Below are 17,398 nucleotides of genomic sequence, written 5' to 3'. Positions count from 1 at the left end.
CATCTTCTCACATTGTGACAGTTTAATGCAACTTTGTTGGTCTTCCATCATCTGGAATGGTATTTCTTCATCTATCTCAAAGTCCATCAGCAGTTTCTTCAGCCATAGCAGTTCCCTACATGCTTCAGCTGCTGCAACAAACTCAAGACTCTGTGGATGATAAAGGTACAATATCTTGTAACTTGACTACCCCATGAAATAGGACCATCACCATTCTGAAACCACTGGTAGATTTGCAATCTTCACTATTCTCTGCCCAGTCTGCATCTGTGTACTCTATGCTTTTTGAGATCTTGTTAGCTGGAAGTCTTAGCTTAAACTCCATGGTCCCTTTCAAGTATCTAGTTACCCTTCTGATAGCTGTACAGTCACTCTGGGTTGGAAAGCTAACTCTTCTGCTCAGTATTCCTACAGCGGTCCGGCAGTGGTTTTCAAGTACGAGAGCTTTCCTGTAGCTACTCTGTGCTGACTATTGTTGGGTAAAGGTTCACCTTTGTATCTGTTTTTAAGAAAATCTCTTTGCATGGGTCAACACTGTGGGTATCTTGCATGTCTAAGAGTTCAAGTATCTTTTGTCTCTGACTTAACAAATATGAACCATCTGCCTGTTTCTCAATTGGAATGCCCAGATAGTACCATGTTCCTTTATTTCTACCTCTTTGCTAAGTTCTTGTACTAAACTTTTGTACTCTTGTTCCTCATATATGCAGCTGCAATAAGATCACCAAGATAATCCAGAATAAAGGTTAAATGTCCATTTCTGTTTCCGGTGTATAGTCACTGATCTCCCTTTCCTTGCTTTAAACCTTGCTGAAGTAGCATCTTCTTCAGTTTCTTATTCCAGGCTTTGGCTGTTTGCTTCAGCCCATATAGGCCCTTCCTCTATTAGCAGACAAGATCAGGGTCAACACATGGTGTTTTTTTCCATATATAGTTCCTTCTCAATCTCTCCCTGTAGAAATGCAGTCCTGACATCTAGCTGCTTGACTTGCATCTGACTGGAGGTTGCCACACTCAGGAGCATTCTTGTCGTGCTATGTTTTGATAACTGAGCAAAGGTTTCATCAAAGTCTTCTATATACTTCTGTAGAAATCCTTTGGCCACTAACCTTGCTTTGTAGTGCTCCACTTCTCCATTTGCTCCCTTTTTCTTTTTGAATACACACTTGCATCCAGTTGCTTTCTTGCCTGGTAGTAGCTTTGTCGGTGCCCATGTTTCATTCTTGTGTAAGGCTTCTATCGTCTCCTTTGCAGCGTATCTCTTGTGCTGGCATCTGTTCAACTTCTTCCCAGGTGATTGCTTCATCTGTCTGCGACAGCCTTGCAAGGTAGGACAGGTGAGGGGGCGGCACACTGCTGTTGGATTGTGATGAGCGTCTGACTTCACAAACACACATATAAACAACTAGACCTTCAGTTGACTCTTCCCTCAGTATTGGTGATAGGAGGGCAGCATGTTCTAAGGCAGCAGTCCAAGTCGGAGTGCAGGATTAACTTAGCATGCAGACCTCTGCTTGTACTTTTCTGCCGCACATCCAGCATCTGTTGCCTGAGATGGTTGCCTCCTTCTCTCTAGATAGAAGCTAAGGATCTCATAGTAGTTGCAGATTTGCACAATAATTTGTAAAGTGGTGCCTCGCTTAACGACGTTAATTCGTTCCAGCGAAATCGCTGTAGAGTGAAAACGTTGTAAAGTGAAATAAAAAAGCCCATTGAAATGCATTGAAAAACATTCAATGTGTTCCAATGGGTTGAAAACTCACCGTCCAGCGAAGATCCTTCATACGGGTGGCCATTTTCAGTGCCTGTAGAGTGAGGAATTCATCCCTAAGCACAGCGGGGAGCCATTTTAAGCACCCGGTGGCCATTTTGAAATCCGATAATCAGCTGTTTTTGTCGTCGTAAAGCGAAAATTGGTTCCTGAAGCAGGGAACCAATCATCGCTACGTGGAAAAACCCCATTCAAACAATTGTTTTGCGATCGCAAAAAACTCACCGTCAAGCGGATTCATCATTGAACGGGGTAATCGTAAAGCGGGACACAACTGTACATTATTACTTTACTTCTTTCAGCCTCTGGAAAACCAAGCAAGTGTGTGTGATTTTTTTTGGGCAGGGCCACTTGCTCATTCTCTTGCCTGGGAGCCTTGGACATCTGTTTCAGAGTTCTGCTGTGAGTTGTACCATGACTATGGAAGTAATGGTGTGCCTTCAGCAATTTGTGCTGTTACTTGTGGTCTTTCCCACCCTCTTCCACTTGGGAGAGCCAGGAAAGTACATAGCCTTGGTTCATTTTGAAAGAGAGAGTGCAGGAGATGTAATAGCATCCTTCTAAATGTGCACTGTTACAAATCCATAGGTCAAGCAGGCATTGTGAGGATGCGGAAGCAAACACATAGGTAGGCCATGCTAGTCCCTAGGAAGATGCAACACTGGAAACATCCCCAGACTGCTTCCTAGACAGTGTCTTTTCCATAACCATACCAGTGTAATCAACAGAGAGCTAAACCTAGCCTTAGAACTGTGTCTATTTAGCTGTAAGGCTCACTGAAATCTCCTCAGAACCAGACACCTCTTATTTTAACCGACATCAGAGGGCTGCTAGGAGAATGAGGCACCTTCTTGTGTGTGCTTTTGAACTCATTGGAGGAATCACATGCTGTACATCTAAATAACCAATCATATATGTACATGGACACTGGATATCTACACTGTGAATTTGAAAAACATATGACAAATTAATACATGACCTTCCAAAGTAAGGCATTCCAGATGATATCTTCTGCCCCAAGCAATACAACTTAGAGTGAACTTTGGGGGTAGTTGAAAGCTGGAAGAAAACAGTAAAGAAAAGTCGTAATTGGCAGGGAGAAATTTTGACTTCTACCAAGTCTCTTCCATACTGCACATTTTACAAATTAGGAACAATCTGATTCACCCACTGCTTCATAAATTTCAAGGTAAGTGGCTGGTCCTGTCATGCCTGTCAGACCATCTCTCTCATATAGTAGCTGAAGTGGCTAACTTCTTCATGGCTGCAATTCGTAAAAGGTATTGCTTGCTGATGCTTGATCATTGTGTTTGTTTCTTGTTCTTTCTTTTTGTATTCATCATCTTCATGTACTTGAACATGTCATATGACTTTAAAGAACTTTATTATAATTGTCATAATTGCCTATTACCAATCACATGTGGACTTTCTTGATTTCTCTCTCTCTCTCTCTCTCTCTCACACACACACACACACACACACACACATACACACACACACTTACTTTCTGTCTTCTTTGACAGACTGACAGCCACTGTGAACTTAATCAAGTTCTGACTAACAAGCTGAAATGGCATGATTGATGTTGACACAGCAATCTCTTAATAACTCAGCATGACGTGTGAGCGGGCGCCCTTTCGGTGGTGTGTGGAAATGGGAAGCGTGGAGACAGTGATGCATGAAGGGGCTGCTGTGCCGAGCAGTTTTATCTTGCCTATCCAGCTGATTTTCCTCCAGGCCCTTGATTGCCAGGGACTTAAATTGCTATTAATCCAGTGCTGAGGTAAGCCATTACGGCATTCTCTGGTTTCCTATCTTGTGGTGCAGATGGGGAGGTTTTGGAAGAGAAGACCTTAGATTATTCTGTTGAACAGGATTAAATTCCTGCTTGGGTGGAGGTGACAGGAAATGGGAAATCACCCCCAAGTGGAATGGCTGTTTACAAATGAAGGAGTTTCCTTCGATGGAGACAGACCATTGATCTATCTTACCAAAGGTGAGCCTCTTATGGTCCATGAGCAATCTACGGCTATTGGCTCTTCTGATGGGACCCAAGAAGCCAGCCATAAATGTTGCCACCACACAGTGCCAACAAGAAGTGTGTGTATGTGTGTAGGGGGTGGGGGAGAAGCCCTATTTTCACTTCTTAAAAAACCTCACACCCTTATTCAAGAAATGTGCTTAGATACTTCAGTTATGGGGCAGGCTGGGATTCCTGAAAACTCTCAGGATTGCTGTATGACTCCCAAACATGGTGGTTCAATGTGGTCATAGCTTCTTCTTCTACTATCAGGCTTTTTGTTGCTGCCATTGATGCTGTCTCGACATGACAACAAGTGATGGAAGCCACTAATGAATTGAAGGATATCAGTGTGCCCCCCCCAGCACCCAGGAGGAGCCAGGAGGGAGATTTGAATGAGGCTTCAAATTAATGGATGGTTTCAATATTTGTAATCTCGCTTTGGCATTTCTTCATGTTTCATATATACCGGGAGCCTCAGAAAACAGAAGTGGTCCGGATCTCTCTTGGCGTCTGAAAGCATTTAGTTCTTAGCAATTGTCTGCTTCTGATGTAATTAACCTACTGATGCCTGCCTGCTTAAGACTTCGGGCAGAATTCTCCCTTGTCATTGAAATGAGAGATTGATAAAAGAGATGCTTTTTACAGCATCAGCCGGGGACTAAACATGAGATCTGTAGCAATGTGCAAAGTGTTAACAGGTGAACATCTTGCTCACCAGTTCCTATCCTACTTGACCTTAGGGACTGAACTGTATAGTTGCAGGGAAAGAACAGATTTCTTGGTACCTCAAGATATCTGTAAAATAATTCTCTTATTTTGTGACTAGTCTTCAGGATTTATGCACAAGACCCCTTTGATGTCTGGTTTCTCAAACATGAAAGTCTACATGAATCATGCTTTGGGAAAGCCAGTGTGACTTGAGATCTAGAATTGGGTTTTCTATAATGGATTGTTTGGCCTTCAGCCAACGGAGCTCTTCCTGCCAATAACTGAATCAGAGCTCCATGGATTTCAACTCAAATGTGAACCAAATTGATTTAGCTAATTGTTCAGTTAGTTTCTATTGCATGTTTACTCTCAGGAATGGGGAACAGTACTTCCAGGATGTTCTGTTCTATGTGCTAGAATAACTTGGCTAGCTTTGGTGTGTGCGCGTGTGTGTTTGTGTACACTTGCTAATCTGATCTGAATCCAAAACTGATTTGGGGGAGGTCTGAACAATTGGTTCTTATACTTCTGTAGATATTTTTTATGTATTTCTATGTTTCTGGATTGGGAGGGAGTGAGTAAGTAAGTACCCCAAAATGTGGAAAATAAACTGCTTTGACATGGGATAAAGGCAGTACTCAGTACCATTGACTTATGGAATGTATAGGCAGAGCAGCCATCAGGCTATGTCTTTCCTCCATGAAAAAGTTGTGCTCAGGGAAAACCTGTATTAGGGAGTATGAAACATGTCTCCTTAGTGTTCCCTGTGAGTAGTCTAGGTTGCTGAAATGAGCCTACTCACTCTGTGGCTTGCACAAATCAGAGTGCTGCAAATTTAGCACGCAGCCATTCTGGAACATATACAGGGACCCACAACAACTACAAAAAGGTTCTGCAAGCACAGGCCAACAGCGAGCATTAACAATTAAACGGAAGTAAAAAATGCAGGGGGGGGGAGGAAGTCTCTAGCACCATTTTGACCTATCCAATCAAAGCCTGCACAAGAGTATTAATCATCCATCTCATATTCACACCCACCAATCCAATCCTAAGTGCAATGAAGACCCAGTGTAGCTGTCTAAAAGAAAAAGCAAGAAAAACACACACCAAGAAAACAACACCAAACTGAAGAAGAAAAACGGCCACCCACAAATAAAGTATTTCTGCCATACATCAAAGGGGTCACGGACCGCATGGGGAAACTTTTGAAAAAACACAACGTACAAACAGCATTCAAGCTCACCACAAAAATACAACAAATGTTATGGTCCGCAAAGGACAGAAGGGGCCCCTTTACCACTGCAGGAGTATACTGGATACCTTGCAGTTGTGGCCAGGTATATATTGGAACCACAAATCAAAGCATCCACACCAGAATCAAAGAACATGAGAGACACTGCAGACTGAAACAGCCGGAAAAATCGGCAGTAGCTGAACATGCCCTGAAACAAGCTGGACATGAAATTCTATTTCAAAATACTGAAGTACTGGACAACACTAACAATCATTATGTTAAACTGCACAGGGAAGCCATTGAAATCCATAAACACCAGCAGAGCTGCAACGAAAAAGAAGAAAGTTTAAAACTTAACAAAGCTTGGCTCCTAGCACTGAAAAATACAGCGTGCAAAAGGTCAACGAACTCTACCCAGCCACAAGGACCGGTGATCACTATACACAAAAGACCAGCTAACAACACCCATCAATCACAGTGACAGATGATCTCTTCTCCTTATCACAACAATGCTTTCACAACAAAAACACGCTGATCACCATTATCACCCATCTCATGAAAAGGATAAAAGCTGATCCCACAGCTATAAATACTCAACTCCCAAACAAACTGCACCAGAGCACAGAGTGCTACTCCTGTCCTCTGAAGATGCTGTCCACAGAGACTGGCGAAACGTTAGGAAGAACAACCTTCAGAACATGTCCAAAGAACCCGAAAAACCCACAACAACCACAAGAAAAAAAATTACTAGACTTGACTAGTCTAGTAAGCAATGTGCCATCCTCATGCCTGGGTGTCATGGCGGGACGGATATGGAATAAACAGAGTCCAATGAGGTTGATCTGAGCCCTTCTGAGGCCTCAGTGGTTGGATTTTCCTGGAGAGTTCTTGGCTTTCATTGGGGTTTCAGCTGTCCATCTCCTTTGACTCTTCTTTGGCTACAGCAACTGGTGCTAGGTATTTTTCTTTGAAGGTCAGCATTTTAAACCCCCCAAATGCCAAGAGCAAATGTTGATGTGCCTTAGCTGATCCAAATGTAACAAGGGGCTTCTTGAACTGCCTGTATCTGCTTTGGTAACACAGAAATATTCCTGCTTTCCCTTTTATGAACACTTTCTTATCCACTTTTTTCCCCCTCCCCTTTCCTCCTCCAAAATCTTTGTAGAGCCCCTACGGTCATAGGGCACCATTTGCTGCTGTACCTTAAGCAGCAGAATGTGTTGGGCTCGCCTTCTTGGCACTTCTCAGAAGTGAGCAAGCTTCCAGAACAGTGGCCATGATTCCTACTTTACCGAGCAGAGTCCCCTGTTTAAAGTTGGGGAGCAGTCTATTGGAAGGACTGTCCAGGCCAAATTTGGTAGAAGGAACCAGAAAGAAGTGCTCACAGTCTCACTCCACAGGCAGACATTGGAAAAAAATCAGTTGCTTCGGCTGTTGTGTGTTTTGTGTCATCAAGTCACATCCAATTTACAGCCTCCTTAATAGGATTTTCAAGGTAAGTGAGATATTTAAGGTTTTACCAGTGGCACATCCACCCCTGAGTTTCCATGGCTAAGTGGGGGTTTAAACCCAAGTCCTTTGTGCCCTAGTTGGACACTCTGTCCACTCCATTCCACTGGGTTTAGATGGCTGCAACTTCCAGGATCCCATAGCATGGCCGTGATTTCTTAGCTCTTTCTTGCTTCAACCTGCCAGCCCTTCCAAGAGGACTAGAATTCCTGAAATCAAATGTCAACAGACCCAATTCACAGGAATGCCTCTTCCTTCCTTCAGATACTTCATCTTGCAACCCAAAAATGTTTCGCAGAGTGGTTTAAAAACCGAACATACCTGACAAAACACAGTGGCTAGAATCCTGTTGCCTTACAAGGTCACATAAGGCCAGTCACACTAGCAACCTGATCTCTTCAGATGGCCAGCCAGTGCTCTCCCTTCTGTTGCAAAAAAATTGCAAGTTCATTACTTTTGGCAGGCAAAAAGCCAAACAAGCCTGAAGGAGGGGAGAGAAAAACAAGGCACAACACACTAAATGAAAACACAAGATTTATTCTGCAGAATGGAGACACATGGGACCTGAGTCATCCAAATTGGTGTCTTGCTAAACAACTTTTCTACACAAGTTATATAGACAAAAGTTGCACACACACCATGTTAATTATTCTCTCCTCTAATGATCACCCATGGCTACATTTTCTTTGTTATGAATATATAGATTACATATAGCATTCATGTTCCCTAGGTACATGTGGCTTACATTTCAGCTTTGCTTTGAACTCATCCCCTTTGAGTACTGATGTGTCTCATTTCCATCCTTCCCCCAGACCTATCTAAACTGTCCTCCTAGCCAACTGTGGAGGTCAACAGCTTCCTGCTTGTTTATCTCCTTCTGCATATTTGAGCTTGTGTATCCCCTTGTTTTTTTGCCCACTTCCTTGGCTAATATTTTAACTAACTTGAAACAAGCCAATTTTTATTACACTCCCATCTATATGCTGATTACACAATCAGAAGCCGATGTAAAAGGCTGAAACCCAGAGGGGGAAACTGCCTACTTATTAGCCCTTTTATGTATGGTTTTAATTCAACAGGATTTTGGCCAGCATGGTACAAAAGCTCACAGGTTAGCCAAAGACTAAGATTTGTGCATTGTATGGGCTTTGAGCAACATAGCAGTGTACGCTGCATAGATACTTGGTGTGCCTGATAATAAATCCTTTGTGAACGCATTTAATCACTTTTTCTTCTCTCTCATATTAAAACAACCCCACACCTAATGTGTTACCTTGGCTGATTGGCATCCCTTAAAAAGCATGTCTTCTGTTTGTTCAGCAAGCGGGAACAGGTAATTGCTTTCCAAACTCTCATAGAGGCCAGTGATAAAGGCTACGAAACATTGCTAAGGTTCACTGGAGGATTTATACCTCACACTTCTTTGGACCTTGGCGTCAGTGATGAAAAATGATAGCATAAAGCCATAATGGAGGAAAGCGCTTTATTTCCCTCACAGAAGATGAAAGAGAGTGAGACCAAATATGTTTGTTTGTTTTTTCACTGAAGTGGGGGGAGGGAAGAGAAAAGGCTCTTTTGGCTGGGAATTGCCCATTGCAACCCAAATGGAAAAAAAAATGAAATAGAGTTGCCGAGGGGCACAGAATAAGCCTCAAACCTTTTATGATCCCTCCTCCTCCTCCTTCATTGTATTTTTGTACCACTTCCCCCCCCCATAAAGGGACTCAAAGCAGCTCATAATAATTAAAATACAAGTACGGCTAAAGAAAGGGCAACAAATATACAAGCGGTTAAACATAGGATAATATTCAGAGCACAGAGTGCTACTCCTGTCCTCTGAAGATGCCGGCCACAGAGACTGGCGAAACGTCAGGAAGAACAACCTTCAGAACATGGCCAAAGAGCCCAAAAAACCCAGAACAATCATTAGATCCCGGCCGTGAAAGCCTTCGCGAATATATTGTTTTTGAAAGAGTTGGGTAACTGGCTCTTAGCATATGCAGGTGGGGTGAAGTTCACAAAAATTGAGCTAAATAAAAGTTGTCCATTTGAATAAAAATTGTCGGTGGCACTAGAGACTCTTTGTCCTTGTTTGTAGGTTACAGGCTCCTTTTTTCAGACAGGAAAGTGAGGTAGCAACCCATGGGCAGCAACCCATTCAACAGGTTCTTTCTTCTCTGAGTTGGCCATATTAGTTTTAAAGGGTGCATTGGCTGCCCTGAATAAGAGAGCATGGTTTGTTGCCTGTCCTGCCCTGTGCTGTTTTGGAGACATTCCAACCCAGTCCTTGTCTGTATCTATGACAGTGTTTGTATATTTCTTGTTCTCTTAAAGAGCAGCAGCAGCAGCAGCAGCAGCAGCAGCAGCAGCAGCAGCAGCAACAACAACAACAACAACAACAACAACAACAACAACAACAACAACAACAACAACAACACATCCCTTCAAATGGGAAAACCCTAAGGCCAGCTCATAGGATGAGTAGTGCAACAGAACAAAAGGTCTTCTGGCTAGGAGAGCAGCAAAACTAGGCACTCTTTTTTCTTTGTCTTTGTCTTGTTCTGCTCCTCCCCCCCCCCATCAGCAAGAGAAAGCTCTTCTCTCACCAGGAGCACAGCAGCTTCCTAAGGCAGCCCTAGGGAAGGGAGTGAGGGGAAAACCTTAAAAAGGCAATGCACATGCTCTCCTTCGATTCCTTCTTAAAAGAGCAATGCGAAGAGCCTCCTCTTGTTGAAGCTTCCTGTCCTTTCTCTCTTCCTCCCCAAGTTTTCTTCTTCTTCTGAAATCACTGGTAGTGTAGGTACAGTATTGAGTTTGATGGCTTAATGAATTACCTTGCAGCAGGAAAGGCAAAGCAGGTCTAAAATGAAGGGTGTACTTTCTTTCTCTGCTGCCAACAAGCCAGCATCTTCCCTACCTTTCCTTCATCTAGGGATGTTGGCAAGTGTTAAGGTCCAAGTCCCAAGTCCAAGTATGAGTCCCTATTAAAAACAAGCTTTCTTCCCCCCCCCCCAAAAAAAAAAACAAGGGAAGGGGTGTGTGGGTTCTGGGTTCTTAATCAAGTCTGAGTCACTGAAGAAAATACAGACAAACCCAAGGAGTCTGAATTGAGTCACTGGTGTGGCTCAGGTCTGACAGCAAATCCTGCAACTCGAGTTCCTATCCCTGGCTTTCCCTTTCCCAACTTCTATTCATGAGAAGACAGTGTCAGATTTAATAGAAAGAACCTATGAGAAAGTGCCACTCCATCCACTTGATGCCTCTGGGCCCTTTGCTCTGCCCGAGGGTCACCCCAGAAATGCAGACATGCACCTGATTTGGTTTATATTTATATATTTGTCTGAAGAGAGCATCCCACGCCTCTAGCAGGATACATGCCCTGTGTTTGTTGAAATTATTCAACAAATTTCTTGACTGCAATTCCCAACATCACACAACCACCAAGGCCATGGGCTATGCTTGGGCATTCTGGAAACTATACCGCCATCCCAAAAATAAGTCTTCAGTGCTGTGGTTGAAAGGCGTGTTAAATCTGACATCACAGGCACGCTGGCTGAGTTCAGATATGTAGCGTACATAATATATTGATGCTTATAATCAAGTATATTATCATTTTTTTTTCAAGGGGCTTTGGGTGGAATAACAGAGCCATTTCTATTTGTGAAGTGTATGATATATTTACTTCAATCTTCTGTTCACACATTACGTGGGCTGTTTCCCAGTTTTTCAATAAAACAGCCAGGAACGAGAGTGGTATAAAAGAAAAAAAGCGGACACACACCTCTGGGAACATCACAGCTTTGTCATAGCATCTTCAGCTCTCATAAAGCCGCTTGCCTGTCTCCAGCCAAAACCTCTGAGTCTCCTGTTAGCGCTGCTTCCCTGTATTATTCTTGCAGTCTCTCCTTGGTGTTCAGTAAGTGAAAGAATAAGCAGCAGATGGCAATGACCGGAGATGAGTTGGTCTTTGAGAAATTGGCATTATCACATTCTTCCCCATGTGTCAATGAACAATAACACAGGAATTTCGTCTGTCTTGTTCATTCCCCACTGAACAGCAAGGACAAGCAGAGTAAGAGTGTAGGGAGCGACAGAAGAAATAAATCATGTTCTTTTGTTGGAGGCCTGCAGCTATTCAGAATCTGATCTCGATCTGATGGCAATGGTGCCAGTGGAACCTGGAAATGGCTGCACTAGAGAAGGGGGTCAGCTGCACTTAGAGGCCTTCTGCATAGACCTCTCCTGCGCCTGTTAAAATTTGTGGGCGATGTCCGTAGGGATGAACAATGCTGTCACTCTGGATTTCACTCAGATCCTCATTGCTTAACCTCAACTATCTGCCTGGCTATTTAAGTGGATTTTTATGCAGATTTCCCCTGCCTTTGAAAAAGTACAGAGGCAAATCCAATGATAGTTCCAAGTAGAGCAGACCTACAGAAACAAATGGAACTCGCTGATCATCAGTATTATAGGTTCTGTTGATTTCAGTTGGACTTGGGAGTAGCAGAGGCTAGAGCTCCTTGAGATTTACCACCTTTACTCCTCTTGAGGTGGGTGAATGTCATCTGCTTCAATTGAAGGTACAACTCCATTGGCAATAAGAGCCACAGTTCAATCCATTTTAGCCTTATTTAAATTAATTGGACAGTGATTGGACCAACATGAATTTGACCAAACTCCCGGGGGCAGTGGAAGACAGGAGGGCCTGGAGTGCTTTGGTCCATGGGGTCATGAAGAGTCGGACATGGCTAAATGACTAAACAACAACATTATGATGTAGCGGATAGAATGATGGACTAGGATTCTGTCAACCAAGGTTTAAATCCCAACTTGGCCATTAGAATTCACTGGGGTAGTAGAACTGATAAAGTCACTCCTTAAATGCTCTATTGAAAGCTTCGTTAGGGTTAGTTTAAGTCAATTCCAACCGAATGACAGGCACACACTCACACACAATTTTATTGATATGTTAATGTCAGAATTCTCTGATGGCAACTCTTCTGGGAAGGCAACTTCAAATTTGCCTTGGCATTTCCTGGTGAACTATAGAAGGAACCTGTATGTACCTGGCATTAATTGCCACCAAAAGAACATGATGGTTGAAAAATAGAATGGATTATCAGACGGTTGGACCTGGGAGCTTGTGGGACCATTGCATGTTCTCAGGTAGTCTTTTTCCTGCTTGTACTTGCAGACAGAAGTTGTTGTTGTTTAGTTGTTAAATTGTGTCTGACTCTTTGTGACCCCATGGACCAGAGCACGCCAAGCCCTCCTGAATTCCACTGCCTTCCGGAGTTTGGTCAAATTCATGTTGGTCGCTTCAATGACACTGTCCAACCATCTCTTCTTCCGTCATCCCCTTCTCCTCTTGCCCTCACATTTTCCAATGTCAGGGTCTTTTCCAGGGAGTCTTCTCTTCTCATCAGATGGTCAAAGTATTGGAGCCTCAGCTTCAGGATCTGTCCTTCCAGTGAGCATGCAGGATTGATTTCTTTCAAAATGGATAGGTTTGTTCTCCTTGCAGTCCAGGGGACTCTCAAGAGTCTCCTCCAACACTGCAATTCAAAAGCATCAATTCTTTGGCGGTCAGCCTTCTATATGGTCCAGCTCTCACTTCCATACATCACTACTGGAAAACCATAGCTTTGACTATGTAGACCTTTGTCAGTAAGGTGATGCCTCTGCTTTTTAAGATGCTGTCTAGGTTTGTCATTACTTTCCTCCAAAGAAGCAGATGTCTTTTAATTTCGTGGCTGCTATCACCATCTGCAGACAGAAGTACTACTGCATTAAAGCTTGTAAGGATACTTGATTCTATTCAGTTGGTGGTGAAAACCAAAGAGAAATTCTTACCCCACTGCACGTTTCTATATTCTTCTTTTTTAGGCCAGAGAGAAGAGAGAACATTAGCCTAGCAATGCTGTTTAGCTTACCAGTGGTAGGAGAACAGCATGCTTTTTGTCATTTTTTACCTCCTGTGCATGGAGGTTGATGGTTTTGAAGAGGAAAACCTTCCGTGTCTGTAGAGGCTATCCGCAAGATCTTTCAGTGTTCTAAATCACCTGGAGAGCTTCTACAGAGACTCTATGGTTCAGAAGACCAATCCCTGCATCCAAGTGAGTGGTTGAACTGATAGATGATGGGAAGTGGCATGCTCTCCATCCTCACAGGTTTATTCAGTACATTGTTAGAAGTCTGACTATGCTTTAACATTAGTTATCACCAAAGACTACCTGTGAATAGTATTGTGCTAATTTTACATTTCAACTGAATCAACAATTCTGTTTTTCATTTAAATATGGTTTCCCTCTGACCCCACTGGCTATGTTTTCTTTCGTAAGGTAAGCTTATGGCACAGTACATTTGTCAGTCTGCAAGGTGCTGTAGGACCCTTGGTTGTTTCTAACAGTACCCATAGTAACCGCCAGGATGCAACACTTGTCAGCAGACTTCCTTTTTTTTCCTTTTTCTTTTTTCCTCTCCTCTTTAAACTGCAATATAAAGTTCAAGGTTTCCTCTCATTCTATTTCTAGTGGTTTCTAGGCCAGAAAACGAGACAAAATGCAAGGGTGTTTTGATTGCTTGTCGAGTATGTTCTGTTCTCAGGCACAGAATAGACTTCTGTTTCAGTAATTCTTTCCTATGTGTTTGCTATCCTTGCATAAGGAGAAGTGAAAAGCTCCAAGAAGTGTTTTTTGTGGTTTTTGAAGATGTAGTTGTCCTTGAAAAAGCAATATACAGCATGTGGTGGGTATGTGCATTCAATTGGTTCTTCAGTAAATATAATTGACTACTATAGAGTCTGTGTTATGTTCCAGGGGATGTGTTGCTGGGTCAGAAGACCAGCAGTCGTAAGATCGAATCCACGCGATGGAATGAGCTCCCGTCACTTTGTCTCAGCTCCTCGCTAACCTAGCAGTTCGAAAGCATGCAAATGCGAGTAGATAAATAGGTACCATCTCGGTGGGAAGGTAAAAGTCACACTGGCCACGTGGCAACGGAAATTGTCTTCAGACAAGTGCTGGCTCTATGGCTTGAAAATGGGATGAGCACCACCCCCTAGAATCGGACATGACTGGACAAAAAATGTAAAGGGAAACCTTTACCTTTACCTTACTATAGAGTCTGTGTTATGTTATAACTCTGGGATGACCCAGACCTACGGAGGGCAATGGGCTAAACAGTAGCTGCTTGAAGCCCATTTAGATTGGTCCCTTTGGGGCAGGCTACCCATCATGGTAAGGTGTTGCTGCTATGCTTTGTTTTCATCGGAGAACAACCAATCTCTTTGCCACTGAACTGTTTGCTGGTGTTGGCGTGTCAAGAGGTGGTGAAAAATTGGAAGTCGGCTGAAGAAATATAAAAGGATCGGTGGTTGGGTACGATTTTAGAAATGATGCTGTTTGAAAACCGTACCTGTAAAAGGATGGCCTGCTGTGGAGTGACCAGGAGAAACATGCTTTTTAGTGCCTGGTCCCTTTTTATTTTATATGTCAGTAACAGGCTGATGATTTAGCATCAGAGATGGGCACAAGCTGGATAAATGCCAAACCACAAACCACCCATGAACCCCAGAAAAAATGAACTGGCTTGTGGTTTGTTTTTCCAGTTCGTGCCTGGGGGAGGAGAACCTATCATCCTTGCCCCCTTCCCACTGCACCCCTTTCTATTTGGTCCCACCATGTCCTCTTCTTCCTTCTCCACCACTGCCATCCTTCAGAGACAGTGCCCTGAGTTCTCTTGTGGGAGATGAGCCAGCTGTCCCTGCACATGGGCAAGCTTATCACCTGAAAGGGGAAGATATGAGAATGTGGAGCTCATCAGCTGCTCTGCCCAAGGTGTACCACCACCAAAATGACAACTGGCCTCAGACCTTGGCAGTAAGTTTGGGGTTACTGGGTAAGCGGTGAATGGGAACTCCCTCTTCTGAAGTATCCCAGCCACCGCGCATATGCAAAAAACACACACACACACAAAAACACAGTGTTCCCTTTCGATTGCTTTTTAAATGCTGCCACACCTAAGGGTTAATTTTGAACTGCCCTTTGAAAGAATAAAGATGCTTTTGGTGAAACCTACAGCCTTTGTTGGTCTGGTGACACTGCATACACTGTACATCCCAGAACTGTTCAGTGGTATGCAGGGAATATAACATCTTGTGACTGCAGTCTTCAAAATATTAAGCAGAATTTGTTAATCAAAAAGAAGCCTATTTAAAAAAAACATGAAAGAATAAGAAAGTTCAATATCACCAACTGTGAAATTCTTATTATGTATACAGTGACAATTCTTTTAGTTTGTGTGGCATTCGCCCTTTTGGCCCCTGCTTGTCTTTCCCTCACAAAGGCTTATGTCGCGTTTTCCTCTCGCTGCCACCAGTGGATTGCCTTAATCCACAATATAAATGACGTTTGTCTGAACACTTGACTCGTGAACAGAAACAGAGCTTATTGAAGTGAAGCAGATTGAATAATAACAGAAGTTCTTCAGATACACATTATACTGTACATAAGCAAATCATCAACAGTTCTCTCAGTACATACTTCTTTTCTCTTGCTATATCATTGCCGCTTTCTCTACCTATTTCCTAACCAGCTTTATCTCTCTCAGTATCTGTTCCCTCTCTCCCTGACTAACCAGCCCTATCTGACTCCTCCTTCTCCCGCCAAACCTCAGGTAGCTGCTGACCTCGCCTCTCCAGTCCTCTCATAGGTTCGTGCAAATCAGCTCATGAATATGAATGGAATGAATGACGTGGGTGATTGGCACATTCCTCCCCCTAAGAAAAAGTTTGCTTCATGAGGGAAAGCCTTACAGTTTACCCTTATGAACAACGGAACATACAGGGAACATTTCATACAAAACGGCATCATAATAATATGCTTGCCAGTTATGTTCTAAATTATATACCATATTTCAACATACCTTATACTAGTTTTCTCTCTATTACCATATTTACTAGATCAAACTTATTACTTTAAACATTTAAGCAATCAATATAGTTGAAACATTTGCATTAACCACATTAATACCAATTGCATCACATCACCTTTGCATTAATAAAGACATATCAACCTCTTGCATTACTTACATCAATACAATTTACATTACATTACCTCCACATCACTAATGCTACTCACCATTATCTTTACCATCATTCTACACCTCTCAGTTCATCAGCATCCAAACAAACTTTGTATTTTCATCATTCTTCATAACTATACACAAACAGAACATTTAATACAACATTACAAACTTTGTTTATCCACCCATTAGTCATTTGGCCTTTGATGCAAGATATCAGCATCCACGCTCTGAGTCCCTTTTATGCTGTGGATTACAAAGTCAAAGTCTAGCAGGTTCCAGCTGTCATCTGCTTGGCACAGCACCACTCCAAGTCCGATGCTCGATGCATCCATACAGATTGTGAACCCCCGGCTGTAGTCTGGCACAACAAAGGCAGACCTTGAAGTCTGCACTCTCTTCTGTTGACTGGCAGTCACCGGGCACTCTGAAGTCCACTGGATATACTCGGCTCACCTCTTCCGGGTTAAGCCTGTTCTCTTACTGAATAGTGACTTAATTTTCTCAGCTCGGGGAAGGTTAGGCAGTTTCTTCCACTTCCCCAGCACAGCTATGACTGCATTCTTCCTTGAGATCTTATTGCTCATGACTTCCTCCTCACCAACAAACTCACCCACAGGTACTTTTGTTGCAGAGTTTCCCATATGTGGGGGACCACTATCATGGGTCACCTCCAAATGCACAGGCATGCTTCTTTTAAGTGTAATCTAAAACACTTTGGTTTATGTCAGATGTATTGAGATTTTCAACATCTGGTTCAATTCCTTTAATATCTGGTTTCTCAGGTAGGGGTTTGTTCTGCAAGATTCTCAGGACTTTTGCAGCTGCATGGGGAGCATTCTTAATACTAGCCCCTTCAACTTTCCAGTGCTGCTGCAACAGATCCACGGGTCCTGACCATGCCAACAGCAATTCACTCCCCTCTATGGGTCTCAGCCTTAGCACTTTGTCCTCAGTACAGAATGCTCTTTCCTAGGCCTCATACAAGCCTTTCTCCTTTCCAGGAGTTCCCCCCCCCCCCAAGCTTGGCACTGTTACTTCTAAGGACTTTTCCCTATATTTTACAGGT

At 43.0% G+C, this 17,398-nt stretch overlaps 1 long non-coding RNA gene across 1 annotated transcript in view; it reads right to left on the bottom strand.

The window, feature by feature from the left end:
* The window catches only part of LOC144586506 (uncharacterized), a 33,265-nt gene extending 16,549 nt beyond the window's left edge, over positions 1-16,716 (bottom strand). The window contains exon 1 of the long non-coding RNA XR_013541363.1: positions 12-16,716. This is a non-coding gene — a long non-coding RNA (uncharacterized LOC144586506). The remainder of the gene's footprint in view (positions 1-11) is intronic.
* Between the last annotated feature and the right edge of the window lie 682 nt (positions 16,717-17,398).

The sequence above is a fragment of the Pogona vitticeps genome, chromosome 2, assembly GCF_051106095.1.
Source record: "Pogona vitticeps strain Pit_001003342236 chromosome 2, PviZW2.1, whole genome shotgun sequence".
Classification (NCBI taxonomy): Eukaryota; Metazoa; Chordata; class Lepidosauria; order Squamata; family Agamidae; genus Pogona; species Pogona vitticeps.
Note: the sequence above shows the minus strand (reverse complement) of the source record. Positions and strands in the feature narration are given on the sequence as shown.